The following is a 23,660-nucleotide window of genomic DNA, read 5'->3' on the forward strand; positions in this document are numbered from 1 at the left end:
CAGGGAGCTTTTACAGCAGAAACAATTTAGGCTTGTTCTACACTGGAAAATTAAGGCAGCTTAACTGTCTCACTCAGTGGTATGAAAAATCCACACCCCTGAGCAGCGTAGTTAAGCCGACCTAACCCCCAGTGTAGACAGCACTAGGTTGAAGAATCCTTCCATCTTCTGTCCACCTAGCTACCACCTCTCAGGGAGGTGGATTACCTATGCTGATGGGAGAACTCCTCCTGTTGGCATAGGTAGCATCTACACTGGAAGACTACAGTGGTGCAGCTACAGCATTTCAAGCTTAGACACTTACAGGGTTCAGCCACAGCTGAGCAAGGGTTTTGCGAATCCCAGTGGGGCCTTCTTCTGAGATTTAGGTGTCTAAAGTGGCAGTTGGGTGCCTAAATGCTTTTGTAAATCTGTGGGATACCAACAAATCCACAACCCTGGATGATGTGTGATAACATCTTAAAATATACCTGTTGACAAGGACTCAAGTGTATGCCTAGATAGATTGATCTGCACTTAAAGGAGTGTAACAAAAACTTCATTGTCATCACCATTACTGCACACTGGCCCCTTGGCACTTCTAACCCTGTTACTGCTGTGGACTCTGATCCTCTGGCTCCAGAAGAACAGGCCTCTCTTACTTGAACTAAAATGTACTGCCTCCATGCATCATGTGATGGCACCGACAACAGTGGCTAGAGGAGACATTCTGATTCATTCCAGTAGACAGCAATGGCACCTGGACACACTCACTAGCAGAGGTAGGTTGTGCAAATGTATGTTTGGGGATTCTTTGGCCAGCTCTACTAATCACTCTGTTACAGTATCTTCCAAGAGAGACCTTTGAGAGAGCCAGCTATGCAGCAAACAGGATGGGTTGTGGGTAAGGCAGTGGTTTCATTTCAGGTGAAGGTGCACCAACATTCATAGCAACCCGAGGTTATAACTGGAGCTGGGGCAACAGCTCTAAGAGAAGGCTGCCCACGCGTTTCCATTCTAAGGATCAGTTTCCAGTTGATCATCAATGTCTGAAGACTTTACCTTTCAGGAGGACATTTTCCAGGTTTAGTCTCTAATGAAAGGTAATTTTTTAAAAGTCTGATCAGCCGCATTTAAGAAAAAAAATATACCCTTGTACTCCACTAAAATAATAAAGTTGCAACATTCTCTGATCAGCCCCAGAATTGAAATGGCTTAGAGTAGAGATGTGAAATCGCAGAGGGAAACATCCCCTTATTGAGGGGGAAATGCCATTGGGCGTTCAAGTACCAATTATTTTTGCATTAGCTGAGTGATATGCAAAAGGTGGCATCCAAAACTCAAGTGTAGTGGATTGGGTACAAATGGTTAGGACTTTTGACAATTTTTCAGATGCTGATAGATTGCTCTGTGTATGCACCCACACCCATGCACACACAACTTGGGAATCCCCTCAGTCTTACAAGGAGCGACTTCTAAATTATTCTAGTATTTCAGGATCTGGTAAAATGGAACCACCACCTCTCCTCATCAAAGTCTAAGGGGACTCATGTGATGCCAGCACGCCAAGTGCCAGCTCATGCCAAGGTCCCCATGCCTTAGTGGAATACTGGCAAATATATAGTTAAAGTCAGTCTGGCTCACCTGTGTGTTAGAATTCTAACACCTCTTTTAACAATACTAAGAATGTGTTTAGATTTTATTGAATGCTTGTGAGTTGCTGCATGCGTTGATCTCACTTATAACAGCTGTAGCATATATTGCAAGGCAATATTTGAGTGGTTGTATTGTAAACCTCTGTGACTAGGTAAATCACCAGATAGGAGAGAGAGACATTAACTAGTGTGAAGTGCCTATCTGCAACAAGAGGTGTTACATCCTGCCCAACAGGAAAGATCCATCAACTCTGGACAGACTATTGTAGGACAATAAAGACAACAAAAGACATGTGGTCTTCCGCCCTCCCCTGAAGATGAGTCATGGAAGTGGATTCCTCCCATCACCTGAGTTGGCAGCTTAGAAGACAAGGCAGGAGAGGGATAAAACCCCCTACACAATGCAACTGATTATCTCTATGCTGCTTGGGCTCCTGGGGGCAAGGTTACTAGGCATAAACAAGAGGTCCCCAGTGCTTAGCCTGAATTAGCCCTAAAGGTCATATAGGGCTTGTGTCTTGTAGAAGCTTCTATTACTTTTTGAAACTTAATAACTAATTTCTTTATCTCTGTTTTAACCTTGTAAATAACTCTCTAGTTTCCTTGTCCTCTTTAGTAAATCTTTATATAGTTGATTATAGGATTGGATACAAGCATTGTCTTTGCTGTGAGATCTAAAATGCAATTGCCCTGGGGTAAGGGACTGGTCCTCTGAGCCTGGGAGTAACCTGAATGTTGCTATGATACGCTCACCTGGATGGCAGGATAAATCACAGCACACCAGGGAACTGTCTGTGATTCCATGGTTAGGTCATAGTGCCTGAGGAGTTTACACTTGGTAATTGGTTGGTGAAATCTAAATATCGTCAATTTGGAGTTCGTGCCCTGGTTCTTAAGAATCTGCCCGGAGGTTGGTACTCACCAGGGGTGAAAGTAGAAACAGGGACTTACCGGTACGGGGCTGGGTTGGGGCCGGCTCTGGCCCCTGGTTGGCGGGGGAGTCAGAGCCAGTCCCGGCCCATCCTGTACCAGTAAGTGCCCTGCCCTCCGGGAGCAGTTTAAAGGGCCCAGGGCGCAGCCACTGCTACGGCCCCGGCCCTTTAAATAGCCGCCGGAGCCTGCCAGAGCCCTGGGGTACCAGCAGCAGCCGGGGACTCCAGCAGCGGTTTAAAGGGCTGGGGCCATAGAGGCAGCTTGGCCTTTTAAATAGCCCCCAGAGCCCTGGAGTAGCAGCAGGGCTCCAGCAGCTATTTAAAGGGCCCAGAGCAGTAGAGGCAGCGGGAGCCCCGGCCCTTTAAATAACCCCGGAGCCCCGCCGCTGCTACTCCAGGGCTCCAGCGGCAGGGCTCTGGCAGCAATTTAAAGGGCCTGGGGAAGCCAGGCCGCCCCAGTAGAGCGCACCGGCTTACTTTCACCTCTGGTACTCACTCTCTCGAATCACTGCAGACAGCCTGACAACTTGTACAGCAGGAGGGGGAGGAGATCCTGAGTTCTAGGCCTTACTTCTTCCACTGAGTGGCCTTAATTTTTCTGCGCACTTTAAAAACATTTGGCAAAATATAATTCCTCCATTTGTAGCACATACAGGATAGATGAGGCCCAGGGAAATTACTTGGTTTGGCTATTCTCACAGGTGTCTCTGATCGCCAAAAAGTAATAAACTCATTTATTTTCCACTAAACCAAAGGGAAATCACGTTTGAGATCTATGTACTTGGTTATGCTGTCTGTAAAACAGAACTGCTAACACAAGCCACAGTAGCAGGGGCGGCTCTAGGCATTTTGCCGCCCCAAGCACGGCAGGCAGGCTGCCTTCAGCGGCTTGCCTGCGGAGGGTCCGCTGGTCCCGTGGCTTCGGTGCCCGGAGCCGCCCCTGCTCAGTACTTATGTTCCTTGGGATCTGAAGACTGAAGTGCTATTTTGTTATTAAGTCTATATTACAGCTAGTAAAATGGAAACACAGCCAAGGCTAAAGAATTTCCATGAGTTGCACTCGGTGATCATTTGTTAGGTCACTGAACTAAGAGACCTCTGTTTAATTTGAGGATTTTCCATTACAAAATCAACCCCAGTTTGTTCCTTCACTGTTACCTAACTATAATATTTTCCAATTAACGTACCTGGTTCAGAAATGGTCTGCAATTCCCAAGATCATACTTAGCTACAAGACTGACTATCTACATTGTGGTAGCCAATTAATTTAGCCTCAGATGTCTTGGAGGAACGTCAGCCAGCCCTTCTAATTTGTTACAGTTTGATATAGCACTTTCTTTGAACATCTCCTCTTTTGAGACCACAATCTCTTGCAGCACCTCATCTTTATTATCTGAAAAGTATAGATACGTCCCCCACCTTGTCTGTGGTTAGCTATGAATAATAAGTCGGCATGCTACTTTTCTTTTCATTAAAAATGTAAGAGAAATGATTAAGTGATCTGTGGTGTTTTTCACATTCGATGAAAGCACTGCATTCAGAACTTGGCTCTCCCACTATAAATTTAGCATATTTCAGATCAGAAAGCGAAACTGAAGGCGAGAAGCATGGTCAAGCTGAAGTTCTTTCCAAAGGAAAAAGAAGCAAGCTACCAGAGTGCAGAGGGTTTGTCTAAGATGTCTTGGCCTGAGCGAAAGGATACCATTTGAAACACTGGATTCTAGAACCAGGTGTGGACATGTATTTGAGCTCTGGGGAAATTAAGAGCTGAACATGTTGCTGGGTCACTCTTGTGAAGTGCTCTCCTGTAATTAGGGTGAAATTATGCAGAGAGCAGCAAGCGCTTCCATACTAGACAACTTCCTTTGTTCTGTCGACTCAGTACACCTAAGACCAGAGTAAACCACCAAGCAACCACCACAGGACTTATGGTGTTGTGCACCACCTCCTCTGGAGTCTCAACTATTTAGCGCCACCAGGCCAGAGATCACTGGACAGCAGTGAACATACTTAGCAATAATCCTTTCTTTTAATGGAGCCAGCTCTTCAGATCCTCTCTGATCTACCATTCCTGCTTTCCCTTAGGCCCGCCACTTTACTCCTGCTCACTGACATGCTGCTCCACCACCATGCGGCTCCAATTTTCCATTCTGTGCTGGCTTAGCTGCAGCTGTTAAACATGCTAGCCAACCAGCTGGTCATCTGACATCCCCTCCTCACCAAGATTCCTCACCCCACCAGTACAGCTGCATCTCCAAAATGGCAACCTAGATTCAGGCCTCAGGAGCCTACCGGTGATCATAGCCCTGCCTGCACCAGTCAGATACAGTTCCTAAGATCAACTGTCCCCCAGCCCACCCCCAAGCCTAGCCCTGGAGAGACTGTTCACTCTAAAGAATAAGTAAATAAATACTTCCCATTATGATAGATACTATGTTATTAGGTAGCATTGTAGCTTATGTTACCTAATAGTTTAGCAGTACTAACCACCTTACCCTCCCTATCTCCCAGGTGACTTATGTTGGGGAGCAAAGCATTAACCCTCTTTTGAAAAGCACTGATGTTGTTGCTCACTTGCTATTGCAATACAGGATCAGAGGCAGTGAAATTGCAGACTCATTTCTCTCCCTACAATAGCGTTTAAAGACAAGTTCATTTTGTTTACTTTAGAAAGAAAACCAGAGATACAGAATTTTAAAAACCACTCAGAGCCAAATTCAGCTCTGGAGTATATGGGTTAAACTTCCATTGCAGTCAGCACAGCTGTACCAATTTCCACCAGGGCTAGAATCACCCCTCTCTGTGCCAAAGTTTTCAAATAACTCAAACTTTAATGAGGTCAATAGCAGCATCCTGGTGTCATGCTAATGGGCCAGCGTCATGTTGCTTACACACTCATCCTTCTAAGTGATTATAATTCATTCTAGCTGAGCTGTAAATAATAGATTTGCTTTTCACCATTTTCTAATATAGCATTTTAGCTATTCCAAGATATGAAAATATTCTTAGAATCTCTCCATTAAGATGTGCTAAGAGACATGAACCTGTGGTTTAGAAATCAGTGCCGCAACTGGTCTATGAGAACAGTAAGTACCTAAAGGATCTATGTATGAAAAGCAAGGGATGGAATAGATGCCATTCAGGAAATCTGTAACCCATTCTAATCAGCCAGTTTAGATATGGAACCTTTCCAGGTTTGAAGTATGTTATAAATGCTGTCTCCTCAATGGTTATTTGGCATGGTGCAGGATGGGGAAGATGAGAGGAGAGGCACAGATCATATACACCAATCACCAAGCATATTTACATATAGCGTTTTTCATTAGTAGATGTCTAATTTGCCAAATCTAAGTGCTTGGCTATGCTATCTGTAATCCCAGCTCTAATCAGCAGACCACATTCACTTCCCAGAGCCAACAGCAGACTCTAAGAATCCTGATATCCGGCATTCCCCTGATGTCTCAAAAATAGTTATGTTACTCACTGGCAAAACCTTCTGCTCTCTCTCCTTTAGGGGCTGGTCCACAGAGGATAACGTACACCTGATTGCTTGAGGTACAGGAGCAGCTGAGAGTTGTATTATGGAGCAGAATATCCTGGGTTCAAACCTTGATGAATACCCTGTGTGGAGAAGAAACAGGTGTTCATGCAGTCAGAGACTATCATAATTAAGTCAGTCACCGAGGTCATGGATTCTGAGATTTTACGAGACCTTCATGACTTTCTGAAAATTCCAATAATTTAGTCCTGTAGAGCCAGGGCTCCTGCTTCTATAAATCTGAGATTTATTGTTTACTGCCCACGTCCTGCCCATGACTGAATAAAAATACTAAGGCTATCGATTAGTCACAGCTAACTTCCGCAATTAACTCAAAAAAATTAATCACGATTAATCACACTGTTCAACAACAGATTACCAATTGAAATGTATTAACTATTTTTGGATGTTTTTCCACATTTTCAAATATGTTGATTTCTATTACAACACAGAATACTAAATGCACAGTGCTCACTTTATATTATTTTATAACAAATATTTGCACTGTAAAAATTATAAAAGAAATAGCACTTTTCAATTCACCTCACACAAGTACTGTAGTGCCATCTCTTTACCGTGAAAGAAAATTTGCTGGCCTTTCTATGAGAGGAATGTGGTGGGGTTCCGGTTCCAGTTCCCACATCAAACTCATCACCATGCTTTGCACTAATTGTCAGAGGTGTGAGGTTATTGAACCTAAAAAGTTGCCCCAATTGTAAAATTAAGTGTCAAAGGTATATGCAGGTTCATAGAACATCACAATAACCTATAACTTCTTACCTACTTGGAAATTAACCACAGAAAATAGGTCAAGTGGTTTTTAATAATTAAAAATATATAAACGGGTGCAAAAAAGACAAACTAGATTAGGTCAAATGAAAAGGGGCTACTGATATGTTTCAAGGATTTTATTGAAATTCTGCTTGTTAAAAAACAAGATGTGGAGCTGGAAGTTAAATGAACCAAAATTGGGTGTGTCAGATATCAGGTCTAATCAGCAGACAAAATAGTGAAGATGAACATGCTGCCATTTTCCCCTTTGGGGGTTTCTTAAAAAAGGACTAAAAAACCCAGCTCTTTCCATCTCCTGTCCCACTTCGCATCCCAGCTCATCTTTTCTCCTTTTCCCTGACTCCAAAATAGAAGAAGCAGACCAGACTGAAAGACTTCTGTCCAGAGAAGAAAGTCACCTGGCCTTGTTCAAAGAATTTTTTCCCCTACCTGTGAGTCCTGCATACCATCATGACGTCCAGTCCTCAGCCCATCAGTGTTGATACCTAACTGCCAACGCTGCAAAACCATGCAAGATCCAGTTCTGTTCCCTTCCTTTTGTGTTTCTTTCCATCCCTTCCTTCCTCCCTCCTACCCTTGGTTTTCATCAGATCCTGGAATCAACTGCACTGCATCAGCACAGTGAGAAAGAGGTGGTCACAGTCCTACCCTATCTAAGGAGAAAAGGCCTAACCTGATGATGTCCCTTACTGGAATGTGAATCTGGTACCATGATCACCCTGCCAATCAAAGTATCCATTTGTGACTAATCAACTGTTCAGTGTTCTAAAGACATCAACAAAAGCCCCTACCTTTTCTGTCCTCTCTCTCCTCCACATTGTGTCCATTTGTGCAAAAGGTCCTCAGTTCTGTGTTTAACATCAGGACTGGAAGTAAAATTAACCTTTTCCTTTGCAAAGAAGGGTTGTTTTGTTTTCAAGGAAAGGTTGTTCTGGAAGAAAAAAAAAAAAAAGAGAGAGCAACATTTTACCCTCAAAATGAGAAAGACTAAAGGTTTTGATGGTTTGTTTTGCGTTATCACTCAAATTAGGTCTCAATATAAATGCTTGTTGTTAACTTGTTTTTCCTTGTGTTCAATCAATAAAACTTTCAATCTGGGAATGAATGCTTTTTGATGTGTGCCAAGAAATCAAGCGAACAAAGATCTCTGTAGAGAAAAGCATCCAAAGAAGTGGGCATTCACCCACGAAAGCTCATGCTGCAAAACGTCTGTTAGTCTATAAGGTGCCACAGGATTCTTTGCTACTTCTACAGAACCAGACTAACACGGCTACCCCTCTGATACTTGACAGGATCTCTTTGTAGCACTGTTTATATGTTGAACAGTGAAAGAGTTTAAGCACCTTTCTGTCTTTTGTCCCTTGAGACTAATCCAACAGAGGCCAAGGGCTGCATAGGCTATGGAGACTGAACTGCCTCTGTTGTTACACAGAGGAAGTCCCTTCCCCAATCAGGACTCAGGTATGCTAGCCGGGGAGTGTGCGCAGGAAGACTGACCTGCTGCTTCTCTGTAAATAAATGGAGGACTGATCACCAGAGCTGCCAAGCCAATGCCTTTCACCAACACTAAATCTATGCCACGTTAAAGCTGAAGCTTATGGTTGCGTGCAAATAAACTCATTAAGTATTTTGCATAAAAATGTCCTATGGGGGCTGCACACAATTTGGCAGCGAGAGACAAGTTTTGTGTTTTTTTAAAAATACAACAATCCATTCATATCAACCTACAAGTTTTTCTTCCTCTCTCCAGTGTGGGCTACCATAAGGGCTTCCCATCTTTGTAACTGCAGGGCTCTTTCTGATTGTTCCTGGGTAGAAGATTAGATAAAGGTGCATGCTGCAAGGGACAGAGGGGCACGGCCCAGCAGCAACCTTTAGAGGAGGTCACAGGGCAGGGCTCCCTCACCCTGAACCCCTCTCTGCAAACAGTCCGCAGCAGGCTCACTGGTGGTAAGCTCAACACCAAGTGATTTATTCACAGTGTGCTACACAAATCCGTGTCCCTCCACAACAGATGTTTTTATCTTCTCCTGAGGCACGGAGGGGGTGGAAATCTCACTCCGGAGATCCTGGGCTTCACTGGCCCTTCCTTTCTCTCCTCCTTCCTCTTCCTGTCTCTTAACTGTCCTCAGCTGACAACCAAGTAACAAGGTGATCAGTTTAACTATCCAGTCCTTAACCAGTTATCACCTCACGTTGGCCCACGTGGGGATGCTTGTCAAGTGCACAGAGCAGGGAGTCACAGTCTTGGGCTACTCACACGGTCACAAAGAAATAGAATCACGGTACACAGAAATTGCCATGAGCATCAATATGCTCAGACAGGTTGGATGACATTCATCCCCACTTTAAGAAGAGGAGTTCAACTTACCAATCTAAATGGCTATATTGGTTACCAGCCATTAAAAAAAAAAAAAAAAAGAATCACAGCCTAGATAACTGTCCCCCCTCTGTCATTATTCTTATTGGAGCCTCACTCTTGAAAATAATTCTAGTAAAGGGCATTCTGCTGTAAATGTCAGCTGTACTGTCACCTCCCATTCCAGTCACACACTCAATGCCTGGGCTGATCTCTCTTTACATAACAGAAGAGAGGTGAAACAGGAGACAGGGCCCATGGAACATAAAAGAGGCCCACAACCCTTGCGGAGCAGAGGGCACATAAAATGAATCCTGTGGGAGATGCGAAAGCATTTGGGTTGGTTTTTAATCTTCATTTCAAAAGATTTTCTGTAGAAGTCCAAAAAAACTAGAGTTATGTTTTCAGAATTGTTAGCACTATGCAAGATGACCTCCTCATCCGAGGAAGTTATTCAGAGGGCCTGATCACAACCCATGAAAGGGTTTCTGCATCTGATTCATCAGTTCCACTAACAAAGTAAATGAATATTTGGCAAAACAAAACCATTTTGCTTAGAATCTTTTTCCTTCCGCCATTAAGTCTCTCAGAGATTAGCCAAATTCACTTTCTTCACACTCACTAGATACCAGATGCTAACCTGGAAATTCTATAAGAGAAAAAAAAAAAACAGTTACTAATCCAGATATTAAGACACTGCTCAATGTCTGAAAAAAAATTTTAAAAAATTATTGCAGTGCTTTAAAAGCTAGATAAATCAATTAAGCCACACTATTGTGCTGTGTAAGCTAAAAGCAACACACAGTGTATATATCAATTTGAGATAAAAATAGAACAGACAAAGTATACTTGTAGCACTGAAAGCCAAAATGATAAATCTTGCATATTTCATGTCAGATGCAAACAGTGTCAATAGAAAGTAAGATCAGGTGTAAGTTCTCATGCTGTGAAAATAACCACAGCATAAAACTTGTCAGTATTTTCTGATTAAACTCTTTGTCAGAAAACGCTGCTGACTAGTCTAAACTGAAACTGTTCAGAAGTTAAGATCAGTTTCAACGAATCTCCCAATTTGAAGAAACAAAAAAAGGTGTTGGCAATTTCAGAAAATGTTTCAAAGTGCCGTTTTGACTTTTTCAAAATGAAATAAAACAACTGTTTTACATGATAGTTAATTTATTCTAAAACAGATTAAGAAAGTCAAAATAAAAAACAAACACACATTTTGATTGACTCAATCCAAGATTTTTTGGGATGATTAATTTGTGAAATTTGAAACTGGGGTTGTGTTCCAGTTTGGGATGGGAAAATTTTTTCTGTTTTTTAGACATCTCACAAGTTCTCTGGGGATGGGAAAACCATTTCCTGCCCAACTCTACCATAGAATTTCAGGAGTGTCCGAGCTGAAGTCTCGAGCTCTCAACTGACAGTTATAGGACGTGAACAACTCAAACTCAGTTGACATGGAGTCAGAGACAACATTTAGGGCTAGATTCACAGAGAAAACTCAGGCACGTCGCCATGTCTAATTTTCAAGCACCTAGAAAGTCATTGGGATTCTCAGAACCCGAGTCTGGTGCCTGGGCCCGCTAAACAATGAATGAGGAGAGACAGGCACCTCACAAAAGCCAGCACGCTACGTAGGCCCTTGCCTAAACTAGCCAAGCTAAACCCTACCCATCTCTCAGAGATGGATGCCCAAATCCAGGGTGCTGGGAGGCACCTCCCCCGGCTTGGGATTCGCAGCTGCAAATCCTCTCTTGGCATCAGGCACCTATGCCAGTTTTGCAAGAGACTGCAGGGGAAGGAGGAACAGCTCCCTCATAACATTTAACCCAGTGGTTAGGGTACTCACCTACAATGTAAGAGGTACCCAGTTCACCCCCCTACCCCCCCCCCATCTGTTAGGGAGAAAGGATTTGAATAGAGATCTGCCACCTCTAACCTCTCGGCCATGGGACATTCTGATGTGGGGCTCCCTCAGTCTTTCCCATTGAAGCTGTTTAGACGCCTAAAGTGGCAATTAAGTGTGTTAGCCCTTTTGTGGTTCCTGCCTACAGATCCTCTGAACATGTTACCATCATATGTTGACAATTAAGCTCAAACAGCTCATGGGATCTTGAATAAAGCAGTGCAAGAACCTGGCCTAGTTTTCTTTGCAATGTGTGTGGCTTGGAAACAGGAAAAGGAATGCTTAAAAAGGCCAGCCAGCTTCCAACTAACCGTGACCTAGTTTCATGTTAATGGCAGTGCTAGCACTGTATCCAAGTTGACACAGTTATGTCATGAAGCAGCCAAAGCTGCTCAGATTAGTATCATTTCAAGCTGTAGTGATATCTTCAGTGTCTCTAGGTGCTCACCATTTCTGAGGAAGTGGAAATCTCTGCCAGTTTGCCCGTAAAAAACACGATGACGCACAACTGCCTAGCCAGTGAGTTATTAGCCCCAGAAGCAACTGTTTGCTGTTACTACAGATGTGGGAAGACAACGAATAATATTTACAAATATTAATCTGAATTTTAAAATCAGCCTGATCACAAATTGTTGGTGAACTTTATAAATATTAGAGATAACACGGTTAGCAAGAGAGGTGCAGGAGGAGAGCTGGGATCAAAAACTATAGTAATTTTATGACTAAACCAGAGTATACTATCGCATTTTTCTGTAATGGCGGGGGGGGGGGGGAGTTTCTGCGCCAGCATCAGCTGCATAATGTCCCATGCATAATGTCCCTGAGGCTGGAAGGTTATTCTAAGGACCTCTTGCTCTCTGACCCTTTGCATAGTGTCTTGCCTTTCCTTAGAAGAGTATCTGATTGTACATGCCTAGCCATGGCTGATGAGTAGCCTGAATCCGAGTTGCCCCTAGAGACTGGGGGTCGGCACATTGTAGCATTGCTTTTGCAGGATTAGAGTCTCCAACCAGGAGACGAACTCCCAGACAATTCTGTGTCTCATTTACAAAGGAAAAAAATCAATCAATCAGAGGCCCTTGTGCCTAAGCCAGTCCTGTTCACCTTGCAGTATTCTAGTGAGGTCAAGGAATATGCCAAATAGATCACTCGCCAGATTTAAAAAAACGCTACTGCAAAGGGACTCCCAACACTACTGTAATCAGTAGATTTGTGCACAAATCAAAACATGAACTTGGTATCCATCCCATCCCTAGTCTCACTGTATAATGCAATCTATTGTTCATGAGCGTTGGCTTAATGGTATTCACTGACACGGCAGGGACCCTTTTTTCCCCCACCGCAGAATACGAGTAACTCCCATTGAAATAAATGGGGAGTATTTATATTCTGCAGGAGCAGAATCAGACCCAGGAGACCATCTTTGATGATTAAGTAAGAATCTGCTTCCTATGATCTGATCTGCATTAGGTGAATGCAGTGGAAACCTTTATGGGGAGGATGAAAAACAATCCTTGGTTGAACTATGAAGAATTCTTAGCCAGGAGATTGATATAATGAAACCAGTGCTGTGGAGTGCGCCCAGACTGCCTTTCACCTGTCTGCTTAAACAGGCCTGATGCTCTTCTCACTTCAGCCAGTTTTACACTCATGTGACTGCGTCAGGCTAGGGGACTCCTGATTTACACCAACATAAATTGGGCTCCTCGATCCTTACCAAATACACATAATTAAACTCACTAGTATGGCATTACTTTGCCTAAATTATAACGTTAGAGTCATTGAACAGGCATTTCTGTTAGATAGCATTGCCACTTCATCCATTCATCATCGCCTTTTACTAGCCTAATCAGAACATACAAGCTTGTTACCATGGTATTCAAGTTCCTTCAGAAGTTCTGAGAAAGGAAAGCGAAGAAAATGAATGAAATAACCTATCTGAAGAACCTTAATCGGTTGCCACACTTCTTTGCTGAGCACTCCTGCAGTTTCTGTTTTGTACTGATAGATTTACTCCTGTTACCCACTCGGTGAAATTCTGCCTACAAACACAGCTGCTGCTGAACAATCTGCCTTGTAGAGAGGCACTGTGGTTCAGTGGCTAGTGCACTGGACTTGGCCATCACAAGATGCAAGCTCTATTCAGACCTTTGCTATGTGACCATGGAAAACTATGTCACTACCGTTTCCCATTCTTTATTTCAGTTGTAAGCTGTTAAGGGCAGAGGTTGTCTTGCACCAGTCTCCGTTGAGGAACTGTCCTATAACAGTCCAGTTTGTTTGGGTCAGCCTTGGAGACATTCTGCAAGTAGTTTCTTGGCTTCTGCACTTGGTTGAAATGTTGTGATATTGGTTGTTTGATAGTGGGGTGAAGATTGGGAGGAGGGGAGGAGAATGATCAAACCTTCAGAATACTGACCCAATTTATATGTCCTATCCTCAACACTGACTTAGGCCTTGTCTACACTACAGGACTATTTCGAATCTACTTAATTCAAATTTGTGGATTCGACCTTATGAAGTCGAATTTGTGTATCCATACTAAATACACTAATTCGAACTTCTGAGTCCACATTCACGGGGCCGGCGTCGACTTTCGAAGCGGTGCACTGTGGGAAGCTATCCCACAGTTCCCGCAGTCCCCGCTGCCCATTTGAATTCTGGGATTTCCCCCCAATGCATGCTGGGGGAAAAAATGTGTCGAGGGTGGTTTTGGGTAACTGTCGTCATTGAACCGTCAATCACGCCCTCCCTCCCTCCCTCCCTCCCTCCCTGAAAGCGCCTGCGGGCAATCTGTTCGTGCACTTTTCTGGTCAGTGACAGCGTGGACGCCACAGCACTGCAAGCATGGAGCCCGCTGCGATCCTCGCCGTTTTCTCCTCCTCGCACTTTATCGTCCACCTCTTCCACATTCAGCTGCTGAGAAATTGGGCTACTTTTCAATGGTTCTGCAAGCACTGGGGGACCATAGGGGACGTTTTACCAACATGAACGTCGGATGGCCGGGCAAGGTTCCTGATGCATGTGTTCTCAGGAACTGTGGGCTGCTCAGACGCCTGCTGGAAGGTAGTTTCTTCCCGTACCACGAAATAACTGTTGTGGATGTGCATTTGCCTATAGTGATCCTCGGGGACCCAGCCTGCCCGCTAATGCACTTGCTCATGAAGCCCTATACAGGCGCCTGGGACAGCGACAAGGAACTCTTCAAATACCAGCGAGCAGCGAGCAGCGTGACCTGTGACTGTTCAGTTTCTTTACAGAGAAGCTGAACCTGCCCCTGTTTCTTTACCCAGTTACTGTTGACTCTCCTCTTCGGTTAAATACCCCGTTCTCCCCGTTTCCCCCACTTCCAAGACACGTGTAAAAATAAAATACATGTCACACTGTTACTGAGGAGAGGTTTCTTTATTCATGACTTTTCGTTAAAGGGTCGAAACTGGAACGCAGACTGCGGTGGGTAGGGTGTGCGCTGATGTAAAGACCGCCTCTAAACTTAAGGAATGACAGGCTCCTGCTCCTACAGCGGTCCGCATTGCCGGACTGCTTGTTTCAACGGAGCCTGCCATCCCTCCTTTTTGGGATTCTGTGTGCGGGCGGCTATGTGGCCTTGTGGCGGAGGAGGACGGATACAGATTCCTCTGCTGCGTGACTCAGCGGTCCACAACAAGGACCGCTGTATAAGATCTGTACCCGACCTCCCCCGCTAAAAAGTCACATCCCCACCGCCCACACAGAACCTGGAAACCACCTCCCATACCGACCACGGTGCCTGCTGACTGCACTGTGTGTGTTACCCGCTGCTGATCCGGCCCCCGTGTCTGTACCCTGCGAAAGGTGCCTGTCCTATGCAATTAGCAACGCACTTCACCACGCACCCCATTCAAACACAGTCTTCAGTGAGGAAACATGACGGAAACAGTACTTAACAGCAAAGTATTTTTATTACTTAAGTACACAGTTATGGGATGGGACTGGGATTGGGACTTGTTTGAGTCCAGAAGAGAAGGACTTATGCAAACGTAGGGTATGAGAGCTTTTGGTTACTTGAGCACTCTGCTGGGGTGCAGTGACAGTATTCACGGCCCAGGGCGGGCATCCTCCTGGTTATTTAGGGTGAGGGGGGTATGTGACTTTGTGGCGGGGGAGGGCGGTTGCAGAGATACTGCCGGGGGCTCTGTCCTGCAGCGGACCTGCAGAACATACACAAGTCGCCGGAGCGTGTCCGTTTGCTCCCTCAGTAGTACAAGCATTGCTTGAGTCGCCTGCTTGTGTTCCTCACGCCACCTCTCCTCCCATTCGCTGTGTGAGCGCTGGTACAGAGAGACTTTCTCCCTCCACTGCCTCTGCTGGTCCGCCTCGGCTAGGTAGCAGCCCACACATTCATCGAAAATCGTGTCCCTTGTCTTTTTCTTTCGCCGCCTAATCTTCGCCAGCCTCTGCGAGGTGGATGCTGTGGAAGGTCTGGAGACAGTGGAAGCTGTGAGATGGGAAACAGTTAGTTAATTCCTTGCAATGATACTTTTTTGCGAACAATTAACTGAGTCTAGGCTGTCTCTGTGAATTTTTTGTTGAGACCCCTGTGCCTGCTGTTGCACAAATCATTTGCGCGGTGGATTCTGGGTAAATGTCGCCAGTCATTCCTTCCTCCGGGAAAGCAAGGGCAGACAATCATTTCGATCACGTTTTCCATGAAATGCCCTGGCACACGCCATAGCGTGGCAACAATGGACCCTATTTTGCCTTTTGTGTATGTCACCGTATGTGTACTGTATGCCACTGATAGAGGCGGACCAGCAGCGCTACACAGCAGCATGCTTATGCTTTTGCATGACAACAGCGATGGTTACCAGGCATACTGCACCGTCTACCATACCATGAACTGGTAAGAAGACGGTAATAAGATGGTCATGGTTACCTGTCCTTTTGCACTGCGCCATTTGGTGCTGTCATAAGTGCCCCTGGTCGATCAGCCAGGGGCGCAAAAGCAAAATTTGGGAATGACTCCCCGAGTCAATCCCTCCTTTTTGGGTATCTAAAAATAGAATCAGTCCTGCCTAGATTATGGGCAAGTGTACTAGAGAACCACTGTATCATACAACCAGAGACCACAGCTGCTCTCTGTCCAATCCTGCATAAATTTTGAGCTGAACGCTATTCACAGGGTGTGCTCCTGAAACAACCCCAGCTGTTCATTCCGTTCTTCCCCCAGCCTTCCTGGGTTCCAATACCATTGTCCCCCCACTTGTGTGATGAAGTAATATAGAATGCATGAATAAGACACAGGTAGTCGTTTGTGAGAAATGAGTGGAAGGAAGCCTCCAGCTGCAATGATAGTCCAGAGATGACATTAAGGGGTGTGGAGGAGGGAGCCACTCATCCCTCTGCTAGTCCAGGGGCAACTGAATCTTTTCTTTACAATGAAGGGTGGGGGCTGATGGATCTCAGCCCCCTGTTGCAATGATGAGGACGGTTACCAGCCATACTGCACCATCTACCATGAAAAATTAGCAACAGGCGGCCTTGACCGACCGGTCCCAAGCAAGTTGGTACGGTTGTCATGGTTACCAGCCCTTTTGCACTGCCCCATGTGCCAATAGGCTGATGATGAGGATGGATTTCCATCGTTTTGTACCATCAGCCATCCATAGCGTGGGGGGAGCAAGGATGTTGGTGTTGAGTGCTGCACCATCGCGTCTATCTGCAGCATTCAGTACAGATACGGTGACATGTAAAAGAGTCAACAGAGGATTGTTTTCCCTTTTACTTCTGGGGGTCGGGGGGGTGCGTAAATTGCCGAGCTATGCCCCGTCCCACCGCGGACACTGTGTTTGACCCTAGAAGCATTTGGAGATCAGCCAAGAATGCAAATGCTTTTCGGAGACAGCAGGAACTGTGGGATACCTTGCGTCCTCGTTCCCCCCTCCCTCCATGAGCGTCCATTTGATTCTTTGGCTTTCCGTTACGCTCGTCACGCAGCTGCGTGGTGAGTCTGTGCTATGCCGTCTGTCCGTTTTGTGGCAAAGTCCCGTCTCAGTCTCCCCAGCCTCTGCTGTTTTTAGCTCTGGTGAGACCGGCTAGGGTAATGCAGTCCCCCTTAGGGCTCAGGGGAAGTCTGTTCCCTGTCTTCTCACCAGTCTTAATTAAAGTATTTTTTACCCTGCCTTGTAGGAGAGCGTCCTGCCGCTCTGCCTGGGGAGGCTTGCTGCTTCAACACTCCTGGTAGCCAGGCTCCTTCTCTCTCTCTGCTTTCCCCCCTTCGCTTCCTTCCTCCCAGGAAGGGGTTTAAAAAGGTCTCAGGCAGCTCCAAGTTGGAACCAGCTGATCCTAATTACCCTCAGGTAGCTCCCCTCAGCTAATTCTAATTTGCTACCTTGGTAACCCTTTCTCAGCTGAACCTGCTTGACCTGTAGTTGCCTCTCAGTTGATAAGGAGGAGGGTCTTTTAACCCTCTGGGACTGACTCCTCCCCCCCCCCTCCGGCAACTGTCTGTCCTGAGTTTATCACACATCCCCCCCCCCCCTGCTCAACACTACAGGGTTGGGCTACTTGGGTCGGCAAAACAGTGTACCCTTGAAAGGCCATCCGCGTTGCCATGCTTGATTCCAGATCTATGTTGCACTCTGAAGTGGAAGGGTTGTAGCGACAGGAACCACCTGGTCACTCTCGCATTTTTCTCTTTGTTTTGGTGCATCCACTTCAGGGGAGCATGGTCCGTGACAAGGGTAAACTTCCGTCCGAGTAGGTAATAGCGAAGACTTTCAATGGCCCACTTTACGGCCAGGCATTCCTTTTCAACTACGGCATATTTCCGTTCCCTGGGCAGGAGTTTCCTACTGAGGAACAGGACGGGGTGTTCTTCCGCTCCAACCAGTTGTGAAAGCACCGCTCCCAACCCAACTTCTGAGGCATCCGTTTGCAAGATAAACTCCTTCTCCCAGTCTGGAGCTACCAGCACTGGGTCAGTGCAGAGCGCAGTCCGCAGATCTGCAAATGCCTCCTCAGCAGCGCTAGACCATTTCACTATATCTGGGCCACGGGCTTTCGTTAGGTCAGTTAGCGGGCATGCCCTGGTGGCGAAGTGGGGGATGAACCGCCTGTAGTACCCCACCAGCCCCAGGAATGCTCTGACCTGTTTCTTCCGGACAGGTCGGGGCCAATTCTGTATTGCCTCTAACTTGTTGAGTTGGGGCTTTACCACACCTCTCCCCACTATATATCCAAGGTATTTGGCTTCTGCTAGCCCAATTGCGCATTTGGAGGGATTTGCAGTCAGCCCTGCCTTCCTCAAGGTGTCCAGGACTGCTTCCACCTTCCCCAAGTGCATCTCCCAATCCGGACTATGTATAATGACGTCATCAAGATAGGCGGCCGCATACCTGCCATGTGGGCGTAACAGTTTGTCCATGAGTCGTTGGAAGGTGGCAGGAGCCCCATGTAAACCGAACGGGAGGACAGTGTATTGATACAGTCCCTCTGGAGTTGAAAAGGCCGTCTTCTCTTTGTCGGCCCTGGCCAAGGGAATTTGCCAATAACCCTTAGTCAGGTCAAGGGTGGACAAAAATCGTGCTTTCCCCAGTCGGTCAATTAGCTCATCTATCCGGGGTATAGGGTACGCATCAAATTGGGACACCTCATTCAGTTTCCGGAAGTCATTGCAAAACCTCATACTGCCATCCGGCTTAGGTACTAGGACCACTGGGCTTGACCATTGGCTATGGGACTCTTCAATGACCCCTAACTTCAACATTTTCCTGACTTCTGACTTGATCTCTTCTCTTTTCGCCTCTGGGATCCGGTATGGCTTTACATTCACCTTCACTCCAGGCTCTGTGAGGATGTGATGGTGAACCTCAGTAGTCCTGCCTGGCTTTTCTGAGAACACGTCCTGGTTGCGTTCAATCATGTGGATCACCTCCGCTCGTTGGTCAGAGGTCAATTCTGGGGATATTCCCACTTGGCCAGGCAGGTTGCTCTCGGGAGGGGGTGACCCTATAGTGACCACATGCGCTTCTCTGTCTTGCCAAGGTTTCAACAGGTTCACATGATAGATTTGTTCCAGCTTCCGGCGTCCGGGCTGTCGGACTTTGTAATCGACCTCTCCAACGGCTTCTATTACCTCGTATGGCCCCTGCCATCTGGCCAGGAGCTTGCTCTCTGCTGTGGGTACGAGTACCATCACCCGATCTCCCACCTGGAATTTTCGGGTCATCGCCTGGCGATTGTAATATGTTTGTTGGGCCCCTTGTGCTCTCTCCATGTGTTCCCGCACTATGGGAGTGACTTGGGCTATCCTGTCTTTCATCTGCAACACATGCTCGATGACGTTTCTCCCTGGGTTCGGCTGTTCTTCCCAATTTTCTTTGGCAATGTCCAGTATGCCGCGGGGGTGGCGACCATATAACAGTTCGAATGGGGAAAACCCAGTCGAAGTCTGAGGCACCTCCCTGATCGCAAACATTAGATACGGTAGCAGGGTGTCCCAGTTCCTCCCATCCCGGCTCACCACCTTTCGTATCATGTTCTTCAACGTCCTATTAAAACGCTCGACGAGGCCATCAGTCTGCGGATGATAGACTGATGTCCTTAGGGTCCTTATGTGGAGCATTGCACATAGATCCTTCATTAATTTAGACACAAAGGGAGTTCCTTGATCTGTCAGGATCTCTTTGGGTATTCCCACTCTAGCGAAAATTTGGATTAATTCTTTAGCTATGGTCTTGGACGTAGTGTTCCGTAGGGGAATAGCCTCGGGGTATCGGGTGGCGTAATCTAGCACCACCAGTATGTGCTGATGGCCCCGGGCTGATCTTTCTAACGGCCCTACTAGGTCCATAGCTATCCGCTCAAAGGGGACTTCAATAATCGGGAGAGGAACCAAAGGTGCCCTTAAGCGGGGTCGGGGCCCGTGTAACTGGCATTCTGGGCAGGAGGCACAATATCGTTGGACCGCTGCATATATTCCAGGCCAAAAAAACCTCTGTAGAATTCGGTCCAGGGTTTTATCTACCCCTAGATGTCCCCCGAACAAATGGCTGTGAGCTAGCTCCATCACGCCCCTCTGATGTTTCTGTGGTACTAGGAGCTGTTCCACGACTTGCTCTTGGATACGGACAACACGGTACAGCAGATCCTTCTTGATCATATAATACGGCCCTGGGCCCTTGGCTCTCCCTTCCACAGGGACCCCATTCACCTCCACGACTTCTTTGCGAATGTTCTGGTATACTGGATCATTGGCCTGATCCTGTCCAAAATTCTCTAGTGAAGTTCCAAGTTGCCCCAACTCAGAGGGTTCTATCTCCCCCTCCCCTTCAAGGGAGGTCCCTGGGGAACTGGGCCCGGCTACTGGCTCCCCAACCTCCTGCCTAGTCCCCTCGTCCGTTGGGCCAACTCTCTCCCCTACGAGTATAGGCTTCTGATTCTGGGCCAAGATGCTCGTTCCCTTCCTCTTATCTGCCCTCCTTTCTCGCCGAGTCTTCCTGGTTTTCCCAGGGGGCGAGAATAAGTCCTGGGCAAATTCTTGGAAGGCTGGGGGGTTGCTAACTACTGAGGCCACCCCATTACTCTCTGGGGTGTTATCTTCTTCTGACTCCTCTCCAGGAAGTAGACTGCCAAACCCTGGGAAGTCTCGTCCTATGAGGACTGGGTAGGGGAGTTTCGGGACCACCCCCGCCATCACCTTCGTGGGGTTTCCTTGGACCTCTATCTTCACTCGGATGGTCGGATAGTAATTTACATCCCCGTGGACACAGGATATCCCTGTGCGCTTGGCCCGGGATAGTTGATCATACCCGACCAGCTTTCCCGAGACCAGCGTGACTGCACTTCCTGAGTCTACTAACGCGGTGGTCTTTATACCGTTCATTTTAACTTGCCTAGTATATCTATGAGGGACCATCGCTACTCCCACTAGGCTTATCAGGTCACATGACTCTTCTAGATTTCCCAGGTCGCATTGCATGGGCTCCTCTAGGTTTGGGCATTGGGCAGCTATATGCCCTATCTCCCCACATGCATAGCATCGGTACCCTCCTCGGGGCAGCCCCTTAATTTTTGGGCTGTGGGGCCTTACCCCCCGAGTCTCTCTCTCCCAGTCCCCAGGTCCCTCCGAGTACTTTGGCTGCTCTTCGTCCTCCTTCTTCCCTGCCATAGTTCGGCCTGGAGCTATGGCAACTCGGGCCCTTGGTGCGTAGCCTTGCCTCCTATCCTGGCGCCTCGCTTCCCCAATGGTCCGAGAGAGTTCCTGTGCTGCTAGACGTCTCTCTACAAGGGCAACTATCTCATCATAGGAGGAGGGATCATTTTGACTGACCCATCCTCGTATGTCCGGCGGTAGCCCTCTCATGTACCTGTCCACAACTATGGTTTCCACGACTTCCTCCGGCCGGCGGGTCTCGGGGCACAGCCACTTCCGGGCCAGATGGATCAGGTCAAACAGCTGGGACCTCGGGGCTTTGTTGGCTCGGTATTTCCACTCATGGAACCTCTGCGCCCTTATAGCTGTCGTCACGCCAGACCTTGCCAGGATCTCCGCCTTTAGCTGGGAGTAATCGGAAGCTGCTTCTGTTGCCATATCAAAATACGCTTTCTGTGCCTCCCCACACAGAAAAGGTGCCAGGATACTGGCCCACTGGTCTTGGGGCCAGGCCTCCCGCCGGGCCGTCCTCTCAAACGCAAGGAGATACGCCTCCACGTCATCATCCACTGTCATCTTCTGTAAGTAGCGGCTGGCGTGCAGGGGCCGAGTCCCATGGGGGCCGTGTGTGAGGGTGGTCAGGGCCTTTAGCTGGTTCACAACCTCATGCAAGGTGGCTCGATCCTGAGCCGCCTGGCTCATCAGGAGTTGATTTGTCTCCTGCTGCATTCGTACCGCCTCCTGCTGGGCAGCCATCTGCACCCTGGTAGCTTCTTGCTGGGCCGCAGTGGCCTGCACCAATGCCTTCACTACATCTTCCATTTTTTTTTCCTCTTTTTTTTTTTTTTTTTTTTTTTTTTGGGGTGCTTTTACCCTGCCCCGAGACGGTTTGCCGCAAAGTGTCACTCAAATCCCACTCCTGACACCACGTGTGGCAAAGTCCCGTCTCAGTCTCCCCAGCCTCTGCTGTTTTTAGCTCTGGTGAGACCGGCTAGGGTAATGCAGTCCCCCTTAGGGCTCAGGGGAAGTCTGTTCCCTGTCTTCTCACCAGTCTTAATTAAAGTATTTTTTACCCTGCCTTGTAGGAGAGCGTCCTGCCGCTCTGCCTGGGGAGGCTTGCTGCTTCAACACTCCTGGTAGCCAGGCTCCTTCTCTCTCTCTGCTTTCCCCCCTTCGCTTCCTTCCTCCCAGGAAGGGGTTTAAAAAGGTCTCAGGCAGCTCCAAGTTGGAACCAGCTGATCCTAATTACCCTCAGGTAGCTCCCCTCAGCTAATTCTAATTTGCTACCTTGGTAACCCTTTCTCAGCTGAACCTGCTTGACCTGTAGTTGCCTCTCAGTTGATAAGGAGGAGGGTCTTTTAACCCTCTGGGACTGACTCCTCCCCCCCCCTCCGGCAACTGTCTGTCCTGAGTTTATCACAGTTTATTTATTAAAAATACTTTGGACCAGGCGTAACGTAACATTTCTTCCCCTACTTAGATGCAGGAGTCTCCGAGCGAGATCACCGTGAGGACAGGCACTGAAGGAGATAGAGAGCGCATGCTGCGTGAAATCTAGCACGAACCACGGACCTATGCAGCCGTGCTCTGGGAGGCAGTGCTCCCTGAATACCGCATGAAAGCCTCGCGCGGAAAAGTGTGCTATCACGGAGCACCCAATAAGGCAGCTCTCCCCAGGAACCTCCTGCTGATACTTATCGATTAACGGCAGGAGAGCTTCGTGGCGTTCTCCCAGGAGGATTTCTGTTCTATCACCATATATACAGAGACCTCCTTTTCACACACTTCAGATTCCTGTTATATTAAGAATAAAAGTTAACATGGTTAAAGCACTTACCGACTGCTCCTACCCCTGATTCAGGATCCGGGTTCCTGGCCGGGGAGGGTTGGTAGGGGATCTCCGTGAGGGTGATGAATAGATCCTGGCTGTCGGGGAAACCAGCGTTGTAAGCGCTGTCGCCTGCCTCGTCCTCCACAAACCCTTCCTCATCTTCCCCGTCCGTGAACATCGTCGAGGAACTGTCCGTCGACACTGTCCCATCATCAGAGTCCATGGTCACTGGTGGGGCAGTGGTGGCAGGCTCCGTAGCGTCCGTTGGCCGCTTTGATTTTTTGGTAGCCTTGTCTGGGGTCCTTGATTTTCACGCGGCGCTGCGTTGCATGACGGCTGTATCCTCAGTCTGTATCATGGCTTTGGAGACCTTCTCGTAGGTCTTTGCATTCCGTTCGTTGGAGCGCAGCTCCGAAAGCACAGACTCCTCGCCCCACACACCGATCAGATCCAAGAGTTCCCGGTCAGTCTATGCCGGGTCCCTCTTTCTATTCAGAGATTACATGAACTCCTCTGCTGGAGAGCTC

At 47.3% G+C, this 23,660-nt stretch overlaps 1 long non-coding RNA gene across 3 annotated transcripts in view; it reads right to left on the reverse strand.

Annotated features, from left to right (window-relative positions):
• The window catches only part of LOC123373185, a 102,993-nt gene that overhangs the window by 41,501 nt on the left and 37,832 nt on the right, over window positions 1–23,660 (reverse strand). For all 3 annotated transcript variants that reach the window (XR_006580602.1, XR_006580600.1, XR_006580601.1), the window contains exons 2-3: window positions 7,688–7,827; window positions 6,051–6,187 (exon numbers count right to left, since the gene is read on the reverse strand). This is a non-coding gene — a long non-coding RNA (uncharacterized LOC123373185). The remainder of the gene's footprint in view (window positions 1–6,050; window positions 6,188–7,687; window positions 7,828–23,660) is intronic.

Source organism: Mauremys mutica, chromosome 6 (assembly GCF_020497125.1).
Source record: "Mauremys mutica isolate MM-2020 ecotype Southern chromosome 6, ASM2049712v1, whole genome shotgun sequence".
Taxonomy (NCBI): domain Eukaryota; kingdom Metazoa; phylum Chordata; order Testudines; family Geoemydidae; genus Mauremys; species Mauremys mutica.